We start from the raw sequence: 16,927 nt of genomic DNA, 5'->3' as shown, positions 1-16,927 counted from the left end.
GGCAGATTTGCTAAAACTCAGTCCCATCCATTCACAGAAGTGATGAGCAGATCTCTTTACAAATGTTTTTTTCCCCTGGGACATCAGGGTCCTGATTTCTCCCTTACTCACACCTCGCTCTCTTGCTGCCACAGGGCACATCAATGGGAGTTACTCACATCACGTGGAGGGTGAATGTGAAGAACCAGGCCCCAGTGGTTTAATGGCAAGTGTATATAGACCCAATCCAACCCTCATTGAAGTCAATGGGAGCCTTTCTTTTGACTAAAACGGAAGTTGGACTGGGCCTAAAATAGTACTTATGATTTAATGTCTCTTTTTCTTTGAAAATAAATGATTTCTAAATAAAAATATTTCTTAATTATGTAATAAAACATGGTAACTGTCTGCATTTGTTTTTAAAAAATAATAGAATAAGCTACTTGCCCTTTATTTTAGATGGACAACTCCTTTGATTCAATGGTGAAAAAAGCAGAAATTCTTTAAATAAACCATATATATTTTTTGGAACAAAGATAATGATAGTTATCTACCAGCTGATCAGTGAGAGGGTGAGAATTGGAATTTTTGGATTCTCAAGTATTATAAAGATCATAAATTAAATAAAACAATGACATACAAATAAAATAAAAATATCCTTGAAGTTTACTTCTTCAAACAAATTACTTACAAGACATACATCAATAAAGTACCTTAACTTAGTATTCTAATAGTATGTATGAATATTAATAGCTAATAATATAGCAGGATGCAATCTTGCCACCCTACTCTTATGAGGAAATAATTCACTTTTAGCCCCATTGAAGACAGAGGGCCTGTACCGTCAGATGTTGCTTGGGGCACAAACAAGACTGTGCCATCTCCGTCTTTCCTGTGCCACTCTTTGTGTGCCATCTGTGTTGTTAAGTCCCATATGTTTGCGCTCTCTGAATAATTTTTGATGGAGGGATTCTTTTGGTCAGCCTCTTCTACGTGTTCCTTTCAGCAGCCCAACAGCATGCCTGTCATGGCAAACACTCTGGTTTCATTCGTCATTCATTCCTCTCCTTTTCTGGATATCTTTAGAGATGACGGGTTGTTGAATTTACTGACAAATCTTGGCATTTGCTATAAATCCATTCTATTTGATACGTATCATATTTTTTTTTCAGGCATTTGCTTTCCAAGGCATTTAGACACCTGTTTATACGTCTGGTATAGTGGCATTGTTGTCTAATAATTAAAGGCCCACCGCTTCCCTCTATTCATGTGGGTAAAGTGCCTGGAGATAAGGTAAACAGCCTGGAAGAAGAGGAAGCAGTGCAACATGTTCTCTGCTCCTTAGGAGCTCACAAAATCCTCTCTATCCCCACTGTACAGGGCCAGGAAGATGATGCTGGGGTTTGGAAAGAGTAGACCCAAGGATTAGCCACTATCCTCAGGTAAATATTTGTGTGGCAGGCAATGCTAATTCTCAACAGTACCCCTTTAGAGAGAGATTTATTGCTGACATGTGGCCAGAGAAACTATGCTGCTGGGCATGGGTAGTGCTGTGGCAAATAAGCCCTCCCCAGTGGTGGTGTTGTAGTTAATACTAGTTGTATTCAGGTAATGCCTAGGTGCCACAGTCATAGATTAGACCCCCCTTGTGGTAATTGCTGTACAAACTTACAATAAAAAGATGGTCTCTGCACCAAATACAATCTAAATAACTTGCATAGTAAATGGCAAGAAAGTATGCTTAAAAAGTTTGTGGATGATACCAAGCTGGGAGAGGTTGCAAGAGCTTTGGAGGACAAGATTAGAATTCAAAATGATCTTGACAACCTGGAGAAATGGTCTGAAGTAAAGATGATGAAATTCAATAAGCACAAATGTAAAGTACTACACTTAGGTAGGAACAATTAACTGCACACATACAAAATAGAAATGACTGCTTAGGAATGAGTACTGAAGAAAAGGATCTGGGGGTTATAGTGGATCACAAACTAAAAATATGAGTCAATAATCTAATGCTGTTGCAAAAAAAGCAAACATCATTCTGGTATGCATTCGCAGGATGTGAGATGTGAGAAGTAATTCTTCCAATCTACTTGGCACTGGTAAGACCTCAACTGGAGCACTGTGTCTAGTACTGGGTACCACACTGTGGGAAAGATAGGGCCAAATTGGAGAAAGTCCAGAGGAGAGCAAAAAAATTCTTAAAGGTCTAGAAAAAATGGCCTCTGAAAAAGAGTGAAAAAATTGGGTTTGTATAATCTGGAGTTGAGAAGCCTGATGGGGGACATGGTATCAGTCTTCAAATACATAAACGGCTGTTATAAAGAAGAGGATAATACATTGTCCTCAACCACTGAGGATAGAACAAGTAATGAGCTTAAATTACAGCAAGGGAGATTTAGGTCAGACATTAGGAAAAATGTCCTAACTCTAAGGGGAGTTAAGCATTGGAACAAATTACCTAGAGAGATTGTGGACTCTCCATCATTTGAGGTTTTTAAGAACAGGCTAGACAAACACATGTCAGGGATAGTCTAGGTAATACTTAGTCCTGCTGCAGTGGAGGGGGTTAGACTAGATGACCTATTAAGTTCCTTTCCAGTCCTAGATTTCTAAAATTATAACTTATAGTGCTTCTTTCCCTATTGAAGAATGCAAACTGTTTCTCCAAAACTCTTTTTAGAGGAACATTTTTAGGAAATACTCTGAAATTAAGTCTGTGGAGTTTCATGAACTCTTTATCCCTTTCCTGTCAGTTTTACTATGGTAGGGTATAATATGTGTCCCTAATGTCTTTTTTTTTTCCCTTACAGATTTCATCTAGCAAAATTGTTTATATTGTGGCTTTTGAACAGTAGTCTACATCATGTTGTAATGAATAACTGAAATCTGTATTTTCTTTCAGTACAGTAGAACCTCAGAATTATGAACACCTCTGGAATAGTGGTTGTTTGTAATTCTGAAACATTGGTAACTCTGAACAAAATGTGATGGTTCTTCTTTCAAAAGTTTACAACTAAACATTGACCTAGTACAGCTTTGAAACTTTACTGTGCAGAAGAAAAATGCTGCTTTCGCTTTATTTTTTTAATAGTTTATATTTAACACATTACTGTATCTCCATCTTCTTTTTGTTGTTGTTGTCTCTGCTGCTGCCTGATTGTGTACTTCTGGTTCCAAATGAAGTGTGTGGTTGACTGGTCAGTTTGTAAATTTGGTGTTTGTAACTCTGAGGTTCTACTGCAGTAGAATAAGATTTGGAAAAATTTTTTTTTACAAAGATTGTCTTACTTTTTTAACATTTCACAGAAATTCATAATCTCTTCATGATCATTCATTGTGAACACATATAAACATTTGATGAAATATGTATCAAGATTTACAATCTTAATTCAGAAACATCTCATTTTATGTTCAAGGAAAATCATGATATACAGATCCATAACATTTTATAGGAATTTTAGTGATGGTTAAGAATATGGCTTTGCAAACTTTCATATAACACTTATGAATATTTAAAGATTATGTAGGAACACTATGAAATGTAGCAATTGTGCATGCTCAGTCTGCTATTTCTCAAACTTTAATATCTTGACCTTGCCTAAATATATATATAAGCTGTGTCCACAGGAGGCCCGATACTGACTGAGTATGTGCCGGTCTGCTCTTTGCATATCTGCTGTATGCTGAAGCAGCCTGCTTGCACAAAAAAAGCAGTTAGCAAACAGGGACCCAGTTGTAGCAGTGGCTACTCCAACAGCTGCACTCGGTTGCAGAGGGCTTGTTCACCCTGCAGAACAGAAAAAGGAAATGGGGTCAGATAGTTCGGGAATCAAGGCAATAGTAGGGGTATTCGGTATGTTGAACACCAAATTGGCTGTTGAGACCTGAAGTAACTGCCTTTACATAATTGCTCCAAAAGGTACTCTTTATCTCTAGATCTTAACCCCATCTAATCCATTACACAGGAGTCCATAGAACCAACTTGGAGAAAGTACCTTGCTGAATTGGGTCCATAATAAGCAAGTGGAAGTACCCCTCTGAAGAGGGTGCAATTTTGCAGGTTTTTTTGTGAATCTGCAGAAGTCATGAAGGTAAATTTACATTATTACATTGGACAGAGCCCAAAGTGAGATCTGTAAGATATTAATTCCATTGTGCATGGGAGAGGGAGGTTGAGTATTTTGCTTGCAAATAGCATAGTCTTTCAGGTAATCTGTTACTGGTACACATTGCTCTTTTCTGACTACCTTGACAGATTGCTGTTCTTTTTTTTTCAGTTTAAACTTTTGTTTACTAACCATATGAACATACCCATCTTTGTGTTTGCTGCTTATTCTATTTGCCTGTCACACAATTGTTATAAAATCTGTTTGGTGGAATTTATATAGTTATTAAACTTAAGTGATATTTCCTGAGGATTGGGAATTATTTATTTCTACTGGCTCTTTAGATTTTTCCAATTTAATTTTCTCTATACCAGTTCCTTTGATAAAACTGTAGCCTATTTTCTTTAACTCTCTTTCTTTGAGACAATAATCAGTTAAGCAATTAGAGAGACTGTTAATATATTGTACGTTCAAATAGACTTTGAAATTATATCACTGAAACATAAATTATAAGGCCAGAATTGACCACAGTAATCATATAGTCTGAACTCCTGCATAACAGATGCCATAGATCTTCCCCTCCCAAAAAATTTCCCTTTTGAACAAGAGTATATTTTTTAGAAAAACATCTAATCATGATTTAAGTATTGTCAGTGATGGAGAATCCATCACTTCCCTTGGTAAATAGTTCCAATGGTTAATTACCCTCACTCTTAAAAAATCACACCTTATTTCCTGTTGCCTTTCTCTTTGTGAAGCTAAATAGATTGTGCTCCTTGAGTCTATCACTATAAGACTTGTTTTCCAATTCTTTAACCATTGTTGCTCTTCTCTGAACCCTCTCCAATGTATCAACATCTTCTTGAACTGTGTACACCAGAACTGGATATAGTATTCCAGTAGTGGTCTGACCAGTGCAAAATGCAGAGGTAGTATAACCTCCCTATTCCTAATTGAGTTCAACAAGGGTCAGCAAGAGAGCAGATGACACAGAGGTGAGGGGAATCATGGGAATTCAGGATCACATTAGCCCTTTTGGCCACAGTGTCACAATGATATTCAGGTTATTTTTCCATCATGACCCCTAAATCTTTCTCAGAAACACTGCTTCCCAGGAAAGAGTTCCCCATCCTGTAAGTATGGCCTATGTTCTTTGTTCCTACATGTATAACTTTACATTTGGTCTTATTAAAATATATATCGTATGCTTGCACTCAGCTTACCTAGCAGTCTAGACCACTTTGTATCAGTGACCTGTCCTCTTCATTATTTAGCATTCCCTACCACATAAGGTTTGAGGGAATGGTAAATAAAGAAGAGGATAGGTCACTGATACAAAGTGATCTACACTGCTAGGTAAGCTGAGTGCAAGCAAACAATATGTATTTTAATAAGACCAAATGCAAAGTTATACATGTAGGAACAATGTCAGTGATGATTTTGTTTTTTTCCAGATCATTTTATGTTTTTTTTCCAGATCATTGATAAAAAAACGTTAAATAGGGTAGGACCAATAATCGACCCCATGGGACCTCACTAGAAAAACTGACACAGGATGATGATCCCATGTTTACAATTACATTTGGTCAGTTAGCCTATTTTTAGTCCTTTAATATATGCAATTTTATTTTTTATTTTTAATCTTTCTTGTTTTTTTAATCAAAATTTTGTGGGTTGCTAAGTCAAATGCTTTACAGAAGTCTAAGTATATTAGATCAGTACTATTACCTTTATCAACCAAACCTGTAATCTCAACAAAAAATATCAGTTTATGTTAATAGGTTCTATTTTTCATCATATTGATTGGCATTAATTATATTACTCTCTTTAAATTCTTTATTAATCAAATCCCCCATAAGCCATTCCATTGTTTTACCTAGCAATTAAAAAATGTCTAACTTTACTAGCTGCTGTTTAAAAACCTCCTGAGTTATTATTGGAATGGATAGTGTTTCATCATCATATGATATTATTTCATAATCTATACTTCTCCCCATCCCAATACAGAACATATTTATTGAACACTTCTGCTTTATCAGTATTACTGACAAGTCTATCACTTCCATTTAGTAATGGACTAATACCATTTTTAAGATAAATTTTGTTCCTAATATACTTAAAAAAACACCTCCTTCTCATTGTCCTTAACTCTGCTGGCTGTAGATTTCTCCATAGCTATGTCCTTTTGATTCCCTGATCAATTTTCTGCAATTCCTAGCTTCTGACTTATCTTCAGTATTATTAGCTCCCCCCTTTCTTCCATTTATTATATCTGCCTCTATGTCCTATCTAAGCCAGACTGGATTTTTAACCTGTGTGGCCTTTTTTCTTCATCGTGGCTTTTTGGGCATGTAACAAAATGTTCTTTAACAATTCCCAATTATCATTCACATTTTTCTGTTTAAATTCTTTCTTCAAACTGATTTGTCTCATAATTTTTTTCAGCTTTGAAAATAAAATCTAAGCTTGTGCTTAATATTAAGCACATTCCTAACACTGTGCAACTCTTAGACACACACAAACTGTATAATTGCCCACAACAGTTATATTAAGGGACAGTTGAGTACACCCTTGGCCTTCTAAAGAGAGGGACAAGTTCTTCCCTGGCTGGCTGGCTGTCAACTAGGAAAGGAATGTTAAAGGTAATAAAGAGCCCAAAGTGAATCTGTCTTAGTGCTCTGTTATGGAAGTCACTCACGAAGAAGAGAGGAGCCCATTGGGTCAAAGCTCCCTAACAAGCAGGAGATGTTCAGGGAAGGAAGCCTTCCAGCTATGCTCAGTGGATCACAGTGAGATAGGCATCCCACCTCACCAGGAGCAAGATAATTTTTTAATGAATTGTAGGACAAACAGACCTAATCTTCTTCCCCTTTTGGAGCTACTCAGCTGGTGTTCCTTGCAGAGTGTGAAGCCACAGCTCTGGGACAAAGAGATATAGGATAAGCATTGCTGCAAAATATTTTTTGACTGTTTGTGGTAGTCTGAACTTTCCCCTGGATAGATCAGCCCACTCTGCAACCAGACAGCTGCGGATAACTTTAAGTATTACTTTATACCCAGTTAGAGTTCAGATGTAAAGTTCCATAGTTAAATTTGAAAAGTGGGAAACAATGAATAAAACTGTTATTCCATAGCCCTTGGCTGAATGGTGGTGTAATATGGAGTGACCCATCTCAAAATATCAGTCTTGTAAATCACTTAATTATCAGCCAGCTCTACAAAATGCATTGTAAAAGAAAGTGCGTGCTCTATAATTGCAGTATGCATATTATGGTTAAAGTAAAAAGGTCTTAATTCATCTAGAGTGGAATATACAGCCACATGAAACCAGTTAATCATATAAATAATAAAAATGGACATTTATTACAGGTATGGGCTAAACAGGTTCAATATAATTAAAGTGCCTTCATATAATGGAGTATTCAGATGCCAGAAAATATTTTGCTACCACCTCCTTCTAAGAGATATGCACATTGCCAGGCTTTTAATTTTACTCCTGGAAGTACCTCTCCCAACAGATTAGTTTTAAATGTCAGTGTTCCACTCTCCAACCAATTACATTAAAAGTGCAGCAAATGAAAATGTGATTATAAGAGGTGTGATGACTGTATAGCATCCATAATACATTAATTGAAGTTGCACTTTAACATTTCTTGCTTACAATATCTAGGCAGGGCTCTAAGGCTCGGTAATTCTTTTGTCAGTTGCTAATCATTAAAGTCAGAATGTTTATTTGTTTTGGTTGTTAATTCTTTAAGGTCTTCACACCAGAGCAAGCCTTAGTATATTTTGGTGAGTCTACAAAATATTTCCACTGTGATCACATCACTATGCACAGGGCTGGGAATTTTGGGGAAGGGCTAATGAAATAATTTGATGGCATATACTGCAACTTGCCCCTTCACATCTATGTCCCACCCTGCTTATCCACTCTTATCTTTTTATTATATCATATCACTCCTTGGATCCACAAATCATGCCAGCCTCAAACCCCTATTTGTCCATTTGTCTCACCAATCATCTTACCACTTTCATCCATGCCATACCTTAAACACCCCCAATTTCTTGTTGCAGACATGACGTTCAGCTGTTTGTTATAGGGTCCATACAGAGTTGTCAACAATGAGAAAAGAATTGCAAGCCACATTTTCCCATATAAGAGAAAGAGCTGCTAGGTCGTCAGCCACTGGAGGTATGTGTGCATTTTGGTGAGCTTAAAAATCCCCCCATATCCTAGTTCTTATTTACTCACCTGCCTCTTATCAGTCCCACTCTCCCTATCACTATATTAAATTAATATTGAATAAAGAAGAACAATAAATTGATTTAAATTATGTTTGTCAGCCATCACCCTGATCAACTTGCTTTCATGTTGCACTTCTTCCCTCCACTCTTATTTCTGTTATCTTTCTGTTTAGAATGTTAGCACTTCCAGGCAGGGAATTTGACTTCCTGGGCATCTGTACAGCACCTAGCACAGTTGGGGCCTTAATCTGCCAGGGCCATTTGAGAGGTACCACAATATGAAGGAATAATAATTAACAGAGTGAATTATAAGCAAATACCAGTGCTGGGATGCGTGTCTTGGAGATATATCAAATTAGACAAAGTTGCATTCCTTGCATATAAAGAGGGTGAATATTGGGCTTTCTGGTTTATAGGAAGTTGGTTTGGGATACTATGTGGACAAGATGCTGTATACAGTGTGTGGTTTTGATCATAATGAGAAGATGAGAAGGGAGCACAAGTTTTGTAGTGTCCTAGACAGAATATTGATATTGGTGGCTTGTAAATATAAACTTAACTGGAGGAGAAACTGTGATTGGGTTTGTAGACTGTATGTAGTGAGCAGGAGGTGATTAGATAGATAGATAGATAGATAGATAGATAGATAGATAGATAGATAGATAGATAGAAGCACACAGGAAATTTAAGTGAGGTTATCGTTTATGTTCAAAATAAAGAAGTAGATGTAGTGATATAGTAAATGAGAATTCATGGGGTGGACTATTAGGGTCAGATTTTTAAAAGTATTGAGTTATCTAAAGAGGCAGATAGGCACCCAGTGGGATTTTCAAAAGTACCTAGATGCCTATCTTAGGGTTACCATATTTCAGCAAGCAAAAAAGAGGACGGGAGGAGCCCCGCCCTAGCCCCGCTCCTGCTCCTCCCACTTCCCGCCCCCCCAGAACCCCAACCCTCCCCCCGTTCCTTGTCCCCTGACTGCCCCCTCCTGGGACCCCTGCCCCTAACTGCCCCCCAGGACTCCACTCCCTATCTAAGCCTCCCTGCCTCTTGTCCCCTGACTGCCCCAACCCTTATCCACACCCCCACCCCCAGACAGACCCCTGGGACTCCCACGCCCCATCCAACCACTTCCCACCCCCTGACAGCCCCCCCCAGAACTCCCAACCCATCTAAACCCCTCTGCCCCCTGTCCTCTGACTGCTCCGATCCCTCTCCGCACTCCTGCCCCCTGACAGCCCCCCCCCAGAACTCCCAACCCATCTAAACCCCTCTGCTCCCTGTCCCCTGACTGCTCCGATCCCTCTCCCCACTCCTGCCCCCTGACAGCCCCCCCCCAGAACTCCCAGCCCCCCACCCCCCCGCTCCTTGTCCCCTGACTGCCCCCTCCTGGGACCCCTGCTCCTAACTGCCCTCCAGAACCCCACCCCCTATTTATGTACAGGCGTGACTACCTGCCCTTTCCTGGTTACTATACGCGGCCAGTCCGCATCCACATCCAGTAGTTAAAATAAATAAATAAATAAACTAATGATTTAAATTGGAATTTCATCCATTAATAAGTATTTATTATATAGTTAAAACCATTCTATTGAAGGGCAGATATTAAATAACACTAAATATGTTAATGTTCAAAACAATATTAAAAATTTGAAAATTTAGAGCATGGAAACCAAAATAGCTAAAATTTAGTTTTGGCAAGATACACGGAATGGAAACTCCGGGATCTTTACCTGTCACTGAATATAGCCATCATACCAATAGTGGAATATAAAACAAGTCTACATATACTCTCCTTAAAATTTTTACTTCTGTCCATTCCCAATAATTGTAACAAATTATTATTACCTTCACTCCACTTGCCACGTGCCCCAAGCACAAAACCAAAGAAGTGGATATTTTTACCTCCCGTTAAGTTTTTAATTTCTTCCTCTAACTCAAGATAATAAGCCACCTTCTCACTGTGGGCTTGTTCCAAACTTCCGGCATTATCCTCCCATCGCACTGTAACATCAACCACCACTGCTGTATCTCCTTTTATAAATATAATATCCGGCTTTCTTAACTCACCCTTACTATTTCTCAAATGGGGCTCTATCATTGCCTTCCACCCTAATTTACCAACCTTATCCACAACTGCAGACACTACTCTATTATGCCTTTTTATCCTAGCATTCTTAGTCTTATAACATTGTCCCGAGATATGGGGAACAGTCTCCCGCACTTTACCGCACCATCTACAAAGAGCATTCACACCTCCTCTTCCTCTTGCTAATGTCTCCCTAGTAGGATAAATATTTGCCCTAAGCTGCAATGCTGCGATATACGCTGACGATTTAACTTTACTAGAGTTTCTAAAAATCGAATTACTAATTAAATCATTTTTAAAATATTTTATCCCTATTCCCTGACATCTCAGTTCCGACCATCTTAAAAATTCCTCTTCCCTCCATTTCTTGGGATGAGATGTTACTGCACTAAATGACAATATTTTATCCACAAGATTTTCTCCTGCATATAGATAAGATAGGTCCATCCAATCATCTCTCGAGACAATATGTCTCCTCCATTTACGAATTAACATATTTGGGATTTGCACACTAAACTTAGTGAGAGCTAAACCACCATCCCTACCTCTAGAATAAAATATCCCATCTGTGGTACACTGAGGTAAATGTAAAATCTCTTTAACTATTTTTCTAACTAACACATCAAGATCGTCTAAAAGATTAAAAGGGGGTTCTATTAAAAGAAGATTATAAAATAGCTTCGGTAAGATGTATGTCTGTAAAATTAATATTTTTGGGCCGGTTTTAATGGGGCCTTAATTAAATTCTCACTCCAATCTTTCAATTTTTCTTTAAGTACCGGTCCCCCTACACCTATCCAGGGATCTATTCTAGCCCCTAAATATTTTTCAAAATCCCCTGGTTGAACATATTCAATCTTCTCTGACCCTATCTGCCAATTATCCTTAGGATTAACTACATAGGTTTTATGTTTAGTTAAAATATGAAAGCCTTTCGTTTTCTTCACATTAACAGAGAGATTAGTATTTTTACAAAACTCCTCTAAGATACCCACATTTTTGATCATTCCTTTATATGAGCTACTTAAAATTGCCACATCATCGGCAAAAGCCAATGACGTGACACTATTACCCTTAACATAAAAACCACTTCCTTCTACTTCTAATCTAGTTAAAAGGGGATCCATAGCAATATTAAACAAAATTGGGGACAACGGGTCACCCTGCTTGACCCCCCTCCTAATTAAAATAGACTCAGTAGCTTCATCACCCACCCATACCCTAGTTGTGCAATTATCATAAAGGTCCCTAATAATATCTATAAAATGTTCATCTATACCAAATCTTCTCAACCCGGCTATTATATGTCCGTGTCCCACAGAATCAAATGCTTTAGCCAAATCTACGAACACTATTGCAATTTCATTCCCATTTCGTTTAGCCCCTTTAATCAAATTATCTAATATAGCAATATTTTCCTCACACCCAGGGGCGGATATAAACCCTTTTTGTCTACTACATATCTTAACTGTTTCCACCAGTCTTTTTGCTAATATTTTGGTATAGATTCTAATCCAAACTGACCCAATTGTCAATGGTCTCCAAGATGTTAACTTCTTCATTTCCTCCTCATCTTGTGTCTTTGGTATTAAAATCGTTCTATTTTTCTTAAATTCATCTGGTACCTGTCTATTTAGAAACCATATATTAAAAATTTTTGTAAGTATTAAGGAGTCTAAATTAAAAATATCCCACAAATTGCTCACTTTTACTTTATCTGGGCCAGGAGCACTATCTTTTCTTATTTCTGTTAAAGCTATTCTAATCTCATCCACAGAGATCGGACTCATTAATATATCATTATCCGCATTCTCTGTGGATGATGGCCACCCTATCATATTACCATGTCCAATTGTTCCCAAAATATTTACATAGTATTCCTCAATTTCTTTCATAGGGATAGCACACTTAGCCTTATCTGGCTCTCCCATTATAATGCGAGTCAATCTTCTTCTATCCTTATCAAATAATTGTTGATAGAATTTATACTTAGCTTTCTTTGTAGCATATCTCCTAATTGCATTAAATTGCTTCCTTCTCCCCTCCTTTCTAATCTTCCCTTTTCCTTTATTCCTCAACTCTATTTGACTTTCATTTCTAGGGTCCTGTCCCTCTACTAATGAATAACATAATTTTTCCAACATTGCCCATCCGAGAGCTTTTGTTAAATCCTCCTTTAATAATCCTTCAATTTCCCCTAAACTATTTATTATTTCTCTTCCCTCCCTACTTTGTTTTCCCCGTTTACATATTTTCTCCACTAAATCCACTTCTGGATGTCCTTTTAGTGGGAAAATCCTCTCTCTTGGGGGCGGAATTTCTAATATATTTACTCTAATGTCCTCTACCTCAGTCACTTCCTCCCTATCTCCTGTTACCACTAACTTCTTCTTTGCTAATTCTCGTCTTTTATCTGATATTTGTTTATTCGTTTTGGTCCTCATCTCGCTCTCAATACATTTATTTATATTCCTTTTCCCAATATATTTCCTTTCCAACTGTATAAGCTGCGCAACCTCATCTTTAGTCCATATACGAGATCTAGTCGATCCCTCTTTGATCTTACTTTTAGCAGCCATATCTTCTTTTCTTTGCTCATTCCTCATAGCAGGGTGTCTATGTCTACAGTGTTGGCTCAATCCAGATCTAGTATGAAAACCAAGCCCACAGACCGAGCACGTATGGCTCTTCATTGGGGTATCCGCCTTCTTGGGTATGCACTTGGGGTAGTGGCAAGCTATATTATGATATTGAGAAGATTTTCCACATTTACTACATACAACTCGTATGGCTTTACTTTTATGAACCACATTAATGTGTTTGGCCCATTTACCAAATGTTGGTAATATCTGGGGACATATTGGACAATTAAAACTATCAACGGGATACTCTAAATAAAAAACCCCATCCTTCCACGAACTACTTTCTAATATATTTATATTACTACCAATACTGTTAAGATCCTTATTACGATCCCTATTAAAATCAGTACTTGATTCCCTAACATATGGATCATCAAATGTACTTAAATACTTAAAATCTGGATTAAAACTGTCCATAGTTAAATCATTAAAAGTGTCCCTTGTAAAAACCATCGGTAAGATAGATAAAATCTCCTCACCATGATCATCACAAACATTCTCCTCTACCTCCTCTCCATGCTCCACTGGGAGGACTTGATTCTCACTCTCATTCTCATGAGACTTCATTATAGTCCACACCATTTTATCCATTGGTCCAGCGACCCTGATCACACCCCTAATATATTTAACACTGTCAGCCGGGGCATCAAAGCCAACAGCGGGGGCGTTATTAACCCGGTCCAGCGCCAATCCGGTATAAAAATATAAATTACTTTTTTCCATAGCTAAAAGATTTACCCTTCTCAGGGGGAAACTAACCCTTTCCAGGGGGAAACTAACCCATACCTGGGGGAAATTTACCCTTTCCAGGGGGAAACTAACCCGTGCCTGGGGGAGGCTACCCTTACCAGGGGGGCATCCATGTGGCACCATATGGGGCTGCCCAACCCCATCCCACACCCCACTAAATGTGGGATGTGGGTTCGTCCTCCGCAATCCGCCTGGCTATCCAAGCCAGTTACCGACTCTCACCACGAGGAGGTAGCGGTTGGACTTGCAATCCAGAGGCTTTCCTCAAAGAGGGGTCCCAAACAGCATAATGTCGAGCTCTAACGGGCGTGTGAGAAAAGGCTCAGATCTTGGTAGGGGTTGCCCCTATTGACCGGGCTCACGCCCACCCCCACCTCACCGATAACCCATTCTCTCACTACCCTCAGGCAATGTTTCCGTCCAAGCCCGACAGCTGAGAGGGTCCAGAGACGCATGGAGAGCCATTAAGAGAGCCCGCCCCCCCAACTGCCCCCCAGGACCCTACCCCCTACCTGTACCCTGACTGCCCAAAACTTTCTCCACTCCCCCCAAAAAGCCCCCCCCCCAGTTTCTTGACTGCCCCCTCCAGAACCTCCCTGCCCCTTCTCCTGCCCCCTGGCCCCCTTACCCTGCTGCTCAGAACAGGGTGTTGGGCTCTGTGTGAGCCGAGCCGGACACGTGGCTGCACTCCCCAGCACAACAAAACCCGGTCCCTGGCCCTGCACAGCGCTGCTGGACCGGGCTGCAGGGGAGAGCTGCCGGCTCAGAATGCAGGGCGGATCCGGCTCCTCTACAGCTGCTCCGGAATCCAGCCCGGGACTTTCCTGCAGCCCTCCCAGCTGCTCACTCTGCTCTGCCGGGGGAGGGGGGAAATCCCGGACATTTTGAGTGCTTTACAAATTCCCCCCGGACGCTATTTTTAGAACAAAAAGGAGGACATGTCCGGGTAAATCCGGACGAATGGTAACCCTAACTATCTGCATTTTTAGACACTTAAATACCTTTCAAAATCTGGCCTTTAATTATTTTTTGTATAAACTTAACTCCAAATTTCCTCATTTTCAAATTAGAGACACAGTGGATTGAACCAACTTCTCCTGGTGAAAAGAGACAAGCTTTCAAGCTTACACCAAACTCTAAGTTTGAGAGCTTATCTCTTCACCAACAGAAGTTGGTTCAATAAAAGATGTAACCTCACCAACCATGTCTCTCTAATATCTTGGAACCAACACGGCTACAACAACACTGCAAACTCACTTTCATATGTTATTTATAAAACTAACAGTGTAATATTACTTTGTAGTAATGAATATCTATTTACAAATGTAACTCTGTCTTAGGGTTCATTTGTCTGAAAATATTTAGTGTTTACAATACTATGAAAACAATAACAACCAACAAACCAGTGTCCCTGCAATGTCTTTCCATCGGTTCACTGGAGGCAATGTTCTTGAGCCCTTTCCATCAGCACTGACCGTATTACCCTCATACTAAATCAAAATATTGTTCATGATCAAGACAGACTTCTTAAGACCTATGAACTAAAGAATCTAATCATCAACATATATATTTCCATCATCTTGCCTTAAGGGAAAGTCCCACAGATTCATCAATTCCAGTCCCTGAAGAATCAAATTCAGCAATTCAACTACTCTCTCGTTCTTGCTTATTGCTGCAGCACTCAGCAGGAAAGTTCTGATAGTAACCTCTATTCATTCTGGCATCAACAAATCATAAGAAAAGATGAAGCAATTACAAAATAAAAGAAGCAAGATTATTTTTTCTCCTACAGTGCAGTGTGTTATATATATTCTTTGCTGCACCTAAAGGCAAGTTTCTATAGTGCTTATTAGTTCAGATAGCTAGATTGCTAAACATTATTAAAAGCTGTGTTAAACTTAAAGAGTCAGATTCTTATTTAAACTAAGACCTTTACTTCACTCTGGAATTAAAAAGAGGCATTAAAGTGGGAGTTGATTATATTTACATACACTTTAAGGACCCTTCACACTGCCTGAGTGATGTAAAGGGACTTAGTATAAATTAGAGTTTGGCCCAAAGAATATAAAAATAAAGTAAAAGGATCACAATATTAGATAATAATGAATGAAGCTCTGAAAAAACTTGGGAGATTTCACATCACAGGTGTTTCAGTGAACTGTTCCCCATAAACCCTCATTCACAAGTGGTTTAAACCACCATTTTACTTAAATTTTCTTTTGGGATCAAGCAGTCCCGAAATTTCAAAGTGAAACTTGACCAAAACTGTAATAAAAGTGTGTCACTCAGGAGTCCAATAAAGGATTGACTGCATTTCTTTGATCCTGTCACATGATGTAAATCAAGTTAAAAAAGGTTGCAACCCAGTTGTGTGGCAGGAGCCAGTATCCACTGCCTTCAGTGGCAACTGATACAGGCTTTGCATGTTTTCCACCCCAAATCCTAGCCCCCCAGAATAGATACTAGGGCCAGCCATAGTTTTGTGAAACTCTGCAAACCATTCAGCAATCCCGGGTTGTGATTTAAGCTTGGAAACAAAATCTCATTTCTTTACAAAATCTTCATTCATCTCTAATAATGACAACTGCTCACAGATTTTTAAGGCTGAGAGAATAGGTATTTGGAAGTGATAATGCCTCTTCAGTATACCAGTCATGATTTACAATACTATCATTCCAAATAGCACCATCTCTAGAAACTGGTAGCTGATGTGAATTTTAGCACTAGTTAGCTGTCATTGCCTACCCTTCAAAGTCACAAGCAGAACTATAATATACTGGAGGTAATATTTATAGGATTAAAGTATGATTAAATAAACAATGGTTAGGATGTAGGAGGAACATATATATTTCGTTATGTATAATATAACCACTTATTGAAATTTGGAAGCAAACATATGGTAGTATAGGCATTTGTAGAATATTTGATATGGCAGAAATAAAAATTACATGGCTTCCAATCCCTCAGTTTCCAACAACTGGTCACTTTTTATAATTTTCTGCAGGATCCCCAAACAAGTCTTCAGGTTAAATAAATAAGAAATCTTATGCTCTAGCTTCAAAATCAGGTCACTGAACTTAAAAATACCATCATGAATCTTATAATTCTAGCAC

This window comes from Chrysemys picta, chromosome 1 (assembly GCF_011386835.1).
Source record: "Chrysemys picta bellii isolate R12L10 chromosome 1, ASM1138683v2, whole genome shotgun sequence".
Taxonomy (NCBI): domain Eukaryota; kingdom Metazoa; phylum Chordata; order Testudines; family Emydidae; genus Chrysemys; species Chrysemys picta.
This window is presented reverse-complemented; position numbering follows the sequence as displayed.